We start from the raw sequence: 10,250 nt of genomic DNA, 5'->3' as shown, positions 1-10,250 counted from the left end.
GCCACAGCATCCCCTGAAACAGAGATGGGCTTGGCTGACCCCACAATCGACCACAGTATTGAGCCCGCAATTTCAGGGCTGTCAGGCTGGGGGAGTGGATCAGCTGGTCCGAGGATAGAGCGAGCTCACCACATGTTCTTTTCAGGAGAGGGTGGCAGCCTTATGGAGGCCCTAGCCCCAGGCCCTGTTTTCAACCCCGTGGCCTATTTCCTAAACTCCCCTGAACCAAGGCCCAGGGAACCAACTGGTGCTACACTCCTCGTGAGCTTCCCTGGGGGCCTCCCCAGCGTGTCCAGGACACGATGCCCCACCTTCTCCCTGCCTGGCGCTGCCCACGTGTCACCCCTGGTGGACCAGCCAGAGAAAGGGCATTGTCTGGAGTTGTGGCCTAGGCCCTGTTCCTCAGGGGTGTGGGGAGTGGGCTGCTCCTGTGGTGGGAGGGGTGGCTGAGAAGAATGGAGGAGGCCGTGGGAGTTAAGAGTACCTCCTAGACAGGGTCGGCACAGTTCCTGGAGGTCCAAAGCCTAGAGCTGAGAAAGAGGGGACTTAAAAGTGAGGTTGGGGTGGGTGGGGATTTGGGGTGGGGGCTGGCAGTGCACAGATTGACAGGGGAAAGAACCCTGAGGGGTCCAGACTGGCAGAAACATGCAGGGTGGAAGATTTGGAGGAGTGGAATCTGCAGTTCAGAGCAGAGAGATGAAAGCGACTCCTCACAAGTTGCAAGGAGTCATTCTTGTTCTAGATGAGTATCTGGAGCATTTCTTCTAGAGAAAGGTGTTGAACACAGCAGAAAAAATGTCTAGGAAGGCATGCAGTCTGGGCTCAATTATAGACGTTCTATAGCACATTTTGCAGAACTCTTCTAGAGACATTCTTAGTTCTAGAACATGTAGCTGATAAAATGTGCCAGAGCGTCACCCATGCATGTTCTGCTTTGAGAAGCAAGGACACTGGAGCCCTGCTGGTCTGCTACTGGGGATTCTACCACCTGCTGTGTGATAGGACTCTAGAAATCAGTGCAAATGGAATTTTCTAGGGATGGGTGCTCTGATTCTAGACTTCTGGGGATCATGGGAGTTCTAGGCCGCTCTCCACCTTGGTCCAGGACATCTTTCTTAATAGGAAACTGTCCTCAGAACCCCAGGGACATTTCACCTGCCAACTGATTCTCAGTTTAAAAAAAAAAAAAAAAAAAAAAAAAGCAGCTCTTGAGGCTGTGACTTGAATCCTGGCTCTCAGCCACCCACAGATGCAGCTCCCTGGGGCAGTATCTGGAAACGGATTTATTTTATTTCAGATCTGACAACCCTCTAGGACCTGTGGTCCACACCCATGGCTTATACATCCTGGAGTGCACATGGGACCGCTCATCTGGGGCTGCTCCCCTAGCCTGGGAAAAACAGTCTGGATGGAGTTTAGAAGTTGGGGAGTGGGAAGGGGACAGCTCATGGGGTGAAGGGATGGGGAACCTGTAATCAGAGCTTGGAAGCCCTGGCCCATCCCACCCCCGTGCTGAGGTGCATTCACTGGGAGGGGACTTTAGGCATGGAGGGGCTGGGCTGAGGTAGGCCATGAGAATCCTAGACTATGCAAAGTAGGGGGTACGTGGTCCTCCCTGGCTCTGCCTCCCTGAAGGTTACAGACTGAGGCTCAGATGGCAGCTACTCTCACAAGGTCCTAGATGCCTGGATGTCTCATCAAATGATGATGGGTAATGGTGAATTTGTTAAGGATGCGGGGAGAGGGCTACACTTGGGGTACAGGGTGACCCCACAGGCAGAGGGGACAGGATTACACATACACTCACGCATGCACACACATATCACAGCTGTGATATGAGTCACCCCACGCCCACAGGCAGCTGCACAAACACTGAAACAGAATGGGGGTCCCTCTTGCGACACACGAGGGTGCCTTTCCATCTTCCTTCTGCTCCTTTGTTTCCCTCACACTCTCCTCTGTTTGCAACATTCCAGGAGGAGGTGTTATCAGCCATCCTACATACAGGGAAACTGAGGCTCCCCAAGGAAAGTGAGGGTCACCTTTGGCGAGTTATTTTACTCCCTGGGGCCCTGGGATGGCCTATCTGCCTGCTTCATTCTCCAGTATCCTAGGCAGAAAAGTTAAAGATACCCTAGGAACTGGAAGCCATTACAGCTGGGGAGACTCTGAGGAGCCAGGGGCCTGAATGTGCGGCAGTGCTAGGCCTGGCCTGAGGCTCACAGGGAAGCCATCACCACATTTCAGGACTTTACTCCACATCATCTCAATCCCACAAAACTTCCCCTCAAGGCCTCTGCCTGCAATGACATCTGAGCACCAGAAAAAGTCACAGTCGCAAGGGCCCAAGGAGAGGGCTATGGGCATCTTTCCCTCCGCCCCTAAAGAACACCCCGCCCTGGAGCGCAGGCCCCATCCTCCCTGGCCTGAGGCCCCCTCTCCGCTGGCCCATCCAGCTTCACTGCAGGAGAGGAATCAGAGCGGGGAAGGCCCCTGGAGCTTTGTTTCATGTCCCCTTTTCTGACATAATCTACCTCAGCTAGTCTGTCTTCCCTGCCGGAATGGACCCCTGGGTCTTCTACTCCCAGTTCCCAATCCCTCAACCCGACCTGGCTGTTCACCCTTTCCAGGATCCCTGCAGAGTCCTTGCAGGAGTCTTTGGGGGTCCCCTAAGCCAGCTGCCTCCCACTATACAGGAGAAGTGAGCCCAGAGAGGGCCAGACACTTCGCCAAGATCGCACGGGAAGCCAGGGGGAGAGGATTGGCCTAGGAATGAGAGGCAGTTGGGTCCATGTTAACGTTTTCAGGAACAAAAGAGAACAGAGCACTGTAGGCACCAAGTGCCAGGCAGGCCTGCCCTGCCCCGTACCCAGCCAGGAGACCTGTGTCCATCCCAGGGCAGGCCTCACTCTGTATTTTCAAGCATCCAGGCACCACACACCCCTCATCGCACCCCACACTGATGTATCATGTGCCTTGTAACGGTGACCCCAGCTGAAAAGCACAGGCCTCCCTCCACTGCCCCAGGGGCTCCCCAACAAGGAGCCTTCCTCGATCTCCTCATCTTTCTCATACTTGTCTCCCCAAATCTGCCTTGCCCTCAGCCAACACCCTGAGAGTTGGGAAAGCAGAGGGCCTGGAGGGCAAGGCCTCAGGAGTGTCCAAGTGTTCTGCCAGGGCGGGGCTTGGAATGTTCAGGGAAGGCCCCCCCAGAAGACCAAAGTTCTGCAGGTCCTTCCTCTGGAGCTCGCCTGCCTGGAGTCCACAACAGCCTCAGCCAGGGGAGGAGGTTCCCTGGGACAGGGCGCATGATGGGACTCTGCAAGCCAGAGCTTGCCCTGCCCAGAGGCACGATGTTCAGTTTCAGAAAACATCATGCCGGCCAAAGTAAACACTCACATTTGGCCTCTAGGGCCACCAGGTTGAGACCTCCAGTTCAAATGTTGAGAAGGTTCTGGGGAGCCCTGCAGAGTCTAGAGAAATCTGGGCCAGAGGCCTTGGCTGCCTCTGAAGCTTTGCTAGTTCAACCCTGAGCCCCCATCACCCAGCCATCTGAAAGCACACCCCTGCTCTCAGCTGAAAAGGGAGGGGGGCTTGGAGTCCACAAGGGCCCAGTGTGGGAACTATCATCCGAAAAGGGCTACAGGCTCCTCCAGGGATGGAGGGACACTTTGGGAGCTAGAATCTTCTCCAATTTGGAGGCTCCTAGTTACAGGAACACACATAGGAGGGGGATTGAAAGCCAGGACTCACATCCCTGTCCCATGCTGGCCCCTGCCACCCTTTGGCATCTGCTCCCTTCCCAGGTGAGCTGGGGGGGGGGGAGCTGTCCATTTTTGTCCCCAAGTGCTGTGTGATGTCTCTCTCATTGAAAGGGACTGAGTAAGTGCCAGGCCTCAGGGACAGCTGCGGGGTAGGAGCCTGAGTCCCATCCCCAGACCCTGGGTTGGGGAAAGCACAGGTAACCATTCTATTGCAGACTGTACCATCCTGGTTGGGGAGAGGATGAGACATCCCCAGGCTCCTGGTTGGTGCTGGTAGAGGCAAGGGGAGGATGAGGCTGGAACAAGGCACTGTGGGGAAGGGAGAGAAGTCCAGTCCGGCCTGGCCAGGTTCTCGAAGGCAGAAAACCCCCAGGGGACACGTTGGTGTCCCTGCGCATGGCTTCTTCCACTCTCACCTGGAGACGAGGAGGGGGTCACCCTCTCCTCAAAAACCCTGGCCTTTATTCTATGCACAACCGCTGTAGGGTCCTCAGGCCAGGTTGGAGGGGTGGGGCCCTGGAGCATTGCAATAATCCCAGAGTGGAGGGAGCCCCAGGACAGAGATCACCAGGTGGGCAGAGGGTATTCTTCTATCTCCCTGGCACCCGGATCCCAGAGTCCGACCAGACCTAATATGGACCTCTCCCTGCCTGTCGCCATGGGCTAAAAGACCAGACGTGGAGGAGCCCCTGGCCCCTCGGGCTTTCCATGCCAATCATAAAAAAACCAGAATTTGGTTTTCCTCCCAAACAGGCCTCCTTTCTTGATAAAGGATTTCTCATTTTGCCACATTAAATTAAATCAAGCTGAGCTTCTGGTCACAGATAAATGCAGCCAAGGCCTCCAGTTAGCTTTGAGGGCAGGAGAGAAATTCTATATTCTGTTGGAGGATGCCCCTGCCTGTCTCCACAGATCCTCAGGCAGGGCCTGGGATCCCAAGCTGGGAACAAGTGGTTTAGTTTTGCAGCATCCTACTATAATAGAAGAGACAGGCTCAGAGACAGGAGGTGGACTGCCCAAGGTCACACAGCAAGCTAGTGGCAGGGTGAGACCAGAACCCAGGTCCTTTGGGAGAGGATCCTACCAGAACACCCCCAGCTCTGGTCCCCCTCCCCCCACACACTTTTCCTCGAGGAACCACTAGCCATGCCCGAGGGGCTGACTTTCCCTAATCAGCACAATTCCAGTGATTCTCCCCACAGTGCTGTTTCTTCCCGCACCAGGAGTCCCACCCCTGCCCACCTCGGGTTCTTAGTCCTGGTCCCACTCCTTGGTATGTACTACATCTGTGCCATTCTCAGTCCTCCCACGCCCTACTAGCTCTTCTGAGCCTCCCCAGGACGGGGAGGGGCCCCAAGCTGGGGCTTCTGTTCTGAGACTCTTTTGTATACCACAAACTTTTTGTATATTTTTAATTTTGCTGCAACATGAGATATTAAAAGTCATTTCAGTACTTGCTGTTGGTGTCCTATTGTTTTGGCTGTTTTGGGCCAGGGGATGGAGGTGAGGAAAGAGGAAGAATAAGGGCCACAAACCCTGGGGCTCCTTTAGGAGAAAAAGGCACATACCTGTAATTCCAGGACTTGGGAGGCCGAGGCTGGAGGATCACAGGTCTGAGGACAACCTCAGCAACTTAATGAGACCCTGTTCAAAATAAAAAATAAAAGGGCTAGGAATGTAGCTCAAAGGTAGAATTCCCCTGGGAGGGAGGAAGGGAGGGAAGGAGGGAGGGGGAGAGGGAGAGAGGGAGAGGAGAGAGGAGAGAGGAGAGAGAGGGAGAGGAGAGAGAGAGAGAGAGAGAGAGAGAGAGAGAGAGAGAGAGAGAGAGAGAGAGAGAGAGAGAGAGAGAGAGAGAGAGAGAGGAGCATTACACAAATTTCCTTGTTGATTGGATAGAACTTCAGTCAATCAACCAGAATTATTTCTGGGCCAAACTTTCTAGGGATTATCTCCAAACACATTTTTACAGATAAAGAGGGGCGAATAAAGATGTGGACTGGAAATATGTTTGTCAAAGGCAAAGGTCACAGGATGAATCTATAACAAAATCAAAATTCAGACTGAAGTTCTCAACTAGAACAAGTACGTATTGAGTACCTACTATGTGCCAAGCAAAGTTCTATGTACAATGAACAGGAGAGATGAAGACGGTGTGTCCCTGCCTTCCAGGAGTTTACCTTCTAGAGGACATTGCCTCACAGCAGCCCTCTGCCTTCTGGGTTCCCACTCTAACCCAGGGCTCTCAAACTTCAAAGAACATCAGAGTCACTTGGGGGACAGACAGACTCTTCAAAGGGCAGATTTCCAACTCCATACCCAGGAGATGGATAGCACATGCCAGGGAATCTGAAAACCCTCCAGGAAGTTCTGGTGCGAGGGGGCCTGAAGACCTCACTCTGAAAACCACTACTTTTTTTTTCCCCAGTACTGAGGATGGAACCCAGGGGCATTCTACCTCCGAACTACACCCTCAGCCCTATTTTTTAGACCTTATTTTGAAACAGGGTCTCACTGAGTTGCAGAGGCCTCACTAAGTAGCTGAGGCCCTCTGCAAAGCACGATCCTCCGGTCTCAGCCTCCCGAATGCTGGGATGACAAGCGTGCGCCACCACGCCTGGCTGAAAACCACTGCTTTAATGCGAATCCTCCTGCAAATCCATTTTGCACTCTTGCTTTAGAATCTCCTATGGCTCCCCAGTGCCTTCGGGATAAAGATCCGTGATCTCCAAGCCTCCTATCTTCCTGCTTTCATGAGACTCTCCTAGTTACCAGCAACAGCTTTCTACCATCCTTCATGCAGGTGGAATCCCAGCTGCCGAGGGCTCTCCCTCCTAAATACACAGTGCATGTCACGCCTAGCCTCATCATCAGACTTCTTGTCAGAAGAGAATAAATTTTATCTAGGCATGGTGGCACATGCCTGTAATCTCAGTACTTGGGAGGCGGGTATAAGGAGGATCGTAGGTTTGAAGCCAGTCCCAGCAACTTAGTGAGGCTCTTAGCAACCTAGCAAGGCCTTATTTCAAAATAAAAAATAAAGTAGGGCTGGGGGTATAGCTTGGAAGTAGAATGCCCCTGGATTCAATTCCTGGTACCAATAAAATTTTCTACTAGTCTGAGCCATCTTTGGTTAGACTGTGTTTCTTGCATCAGCAGCATCACAAATGGGGCGCCATGTGTTTGCTCAAGCTGTACATCTACCTAGAGCACCCTTCCTTCCATGCAACCTTCAAGGCTTGGCTGGAACAACTCCTGATTCTGTCTGCCTCCAAACAAGTTGCTTGCCTTATAACTGAATTCTTTGCCTAGATGCCTTTCTCTCTAAGTGGGTCAGGGTCGGCATATGCCCTGTACACCTGCTGCCACATTCCCCCTCCTGCCTGGCAGGCATTGATAATCAATCCCTTTTTCTTGCAGGGAGGAGATCTGGCTTTTATAATCCCCTACCCAGCTCTTCGGGCAGCCCCTGCCAGTCAACTAGAGACGAATCCTGTCTGTCGCAGTGAAGTCTTTGAAAGGAGGGACTTTGTTGGGCTCATCTTATTTTCAATTCACAAGCTAATTTTAATAATATGTGTTATCGTGTGTACTTCTGTTCCATTTTATCCCGGTGGAGCCTTCTGTTTTTCACACAGGAGGATCCTGAAGCCGGGAGAGATGGAGTGGCTGGTTCACAGTCATTCATGTTCCAACCTAGGCCCTTTCTCCACCCACTTCCACTTCTGTCTGCTCTGGGCTCTGGAGTGGGTGCTGCTGGGGATACAGATGGCATTTTCTGTTCCTAGTGATCATTTAAAACACATCTTGTCCTAGTTGAGATTCCCAACAGTTTTGTGACATTTGGAGTTAGTCCAGGAATAATACCAGGTTCCATTTTACAGACGGGGATGCTGAGGCCAAGGGAGCCCAAAGACTTGCAAACACCAGCCAGGAAAGTGCCAGGGTAGCAGGACACCTTTCCTGCCTGCTGCCCATCTGAGGGTAGACTCTCTGGACTGGTTCGAGGGATAAGTGGCATTTTTTGGTGTGCAGAGCAGGGTCAGGATTTGGCTTATGCATAATGGCCTCTTCCTGTTGGCTGGCAGGCTGGGTGGAGATGTCATTTCCTGGTGCTGGGTGGGATGGCAGGATGTGGGGGAGGAGGAGGGAGAGCCAGTGGTCACTAAGCAGCCTGCGCTGTTTCTCTTCCAGTGGAAGGAGAGAGGGGGGAAAAAAAAGGAAGGCCCAGGGGCTGGGAGTCTCCTATAGCTCCCAACACAGGCAACGGGAGCACTGGCCCTCCCTCTGAGCAGCACTGACCTGGCATGCTTGTGCTTTCAAAATATCTTCCTAGCCAGGCATGGGGGTACATGCTCACAATTCCAGTACTTGGGAGGCTGACACAGGAGGATGGCAGGTTTGCAGCCAGTCTCAGCAGCTTAGCAAAACCCTTTGCAACCTAGTGAGACCCTATTTCCAAATAAAAAATAAAATAGGGTTAGGGCATGTAGCTCAGAGGTAGAATGCCCCTGGGTTCCATATCTAAGACTACACACAACACACACACACACACACACACACACACACACACACACACACACACACCGAAAAACAAAAACAAACAAACAAAAACCCTTCCAAAACAAGTCCTTGTGCTGGTCCCTGTTCTCTATAATTTCTAACTGCCTTCTGATCTGTAACCTGTGTCTTCCTTGTCACACCTCTCACTAGCAGGACAGGGCTTTGGGGACCATAGTTCCCATTGGAAAGATAAGGAAGCTGAAGCCAGGAGAGGTTCCAACAAGAACCTAGCCAGGGAAATAGAGCAAAGCGTTCCAGAGCCTGAGCCTCCAGCACCCCAGTGTCCTGGCGAGGTGTGGAGGGGCCCCTCAGAACCTCTGCAAGTGCTCTGGGTGGTACATGCTGAGGGCACAGGTCCTGCAGCCAACAGACACGAGACTGCCGATCCCAAGCACCCAGAGTCCCGGGTCCTCTATTCACCAGATGACCTTCTGGAGCCAGGGCTCCGCTCTCAAGTCTCAGTTTTAAAACTCTTTGTAATAGGAATAATGAGCCTGCTGAGGAGTAAGTGAGCTGAACTATGCAAAGAACCCAGCACAAGCCAGGTGGTGGCATACATCTGTAACTCCAGCAGTGGGAGGCTGAGGCCGGAGGGTACGGCGGGTTCAGGGCTAGCCTCATCGACTGACTGAGGCCCTCTGAGACTTAGTGAGACTATGTTTTAAAATAAAAAATAAATAAACAAAATAGGGCTGGGGTGGAGCTCAGAGGTATAATACCCCCGGGCTTCATTCCCTAGTACATCATCATCAACAACAACAACAAGACTTAGCACAGAGCCACAGAAAGGGCCTCGCCTCTCTAGTGTTCTCCTAAGAGACAGTAAAACAGCTCACAGTAGCCGGGCCTGGTGGCGCACGCTTGTAATCCCAGTACTTGGGAGGCTGAGACAGGAGGATCGCACAGGTTCGAAGCCAGCCTCAGCTGGTCTAAGAGACCCTGTTTCCAAATAAAATATAAAATAGGTCTGGGAGTGTAGCCCGGAGGTAGAATGCCCCTGGGTTCCATCCCCAGTACTACCAAAAAAAAAAAAAAAAGAATAAAAATTAAAATAGGGCTGGAGGGGTAGTTCGGAGGTAGAATGCCCCTGGGTTCAATCCCCAGTACCACACACAAAAAAAGAAAAACAGCTCACAGGTCCTAGATGGGTAAATGGTGATTGATTTTTGCAGTGCTGGGAATCACATCCAAAGCCTCAGGCACGCCAGGCAAGTGCTCCACCACAGAGCTACACCCCAGGCACAACAGTTAATGTTTACTGAGCAGTTAATATGTGCCTGGAGCTCTTCTAAGTACAGGTCACTATGAGGCCAACTTAGTAGTGTGTCCATTTTACAGATGAAGATGCTGAGACACAGGTGGCTAAGGAACTTGCCCAAAGCTATAACCCGAGTAAGTGGGAAAGCCCGGATTCAAGCCCAGGCAGCCAGTTCCCAAAGCCCACACATACCGCCTCCCTGAAAAGTAGTGGTTAATTTTTGAGGATCTTAACTTGCTTGGATGGAGTACCCCTCTCTCTTCCTACCAGCTCTCTCACTCATTCCTCATGCAGCCACCCAGGGACAGAGGCAAGGCTTTCTCCCAGTTGGTAGAGGGGACTGGGGTACAGGCTCTGAAAGGGGGACTGACTCAGCCACACTGCAAGGTCAGTGGCAGGAGTGGGGCCGGGACTCAGAATTGTCCAAACTTGGACTCCAAATTGGAGATAACTTCCTCCGCCTTACCCAACTGCCAAGCCCCTGGCAGCATGCAGGCCTTGAGCTTTGCCCCCTCGGCGGCCCACCTGGGCTCCAACCCCTCCGTGGCCAGGCTGTGTCCTCCACCCCACCCTTCAGATGGGAGGGGCAGGAACTCCGGCACTGGTGGAGTTTCCGATCAGGCAGGAAAAAGAACAAAGGACCAGGGGGAGGCAGAGGGGGTGGCCAG

The sequence above is a fragment of the Muscardinus avellanarius genome, assembly GCF_963383645.1.
Source record: "Muscardinus avellanarius genome assembly, chromosome: 19".
Taxonomy (NCBI): Eukaryota; Metazoa; Chordata; class Mammalia; order Rodentia; family Gliridae; genus Muscardinus; species Muscardinus avellanarius.
This window is presented reverse-complemented; position numbering follows the sequence as displayed.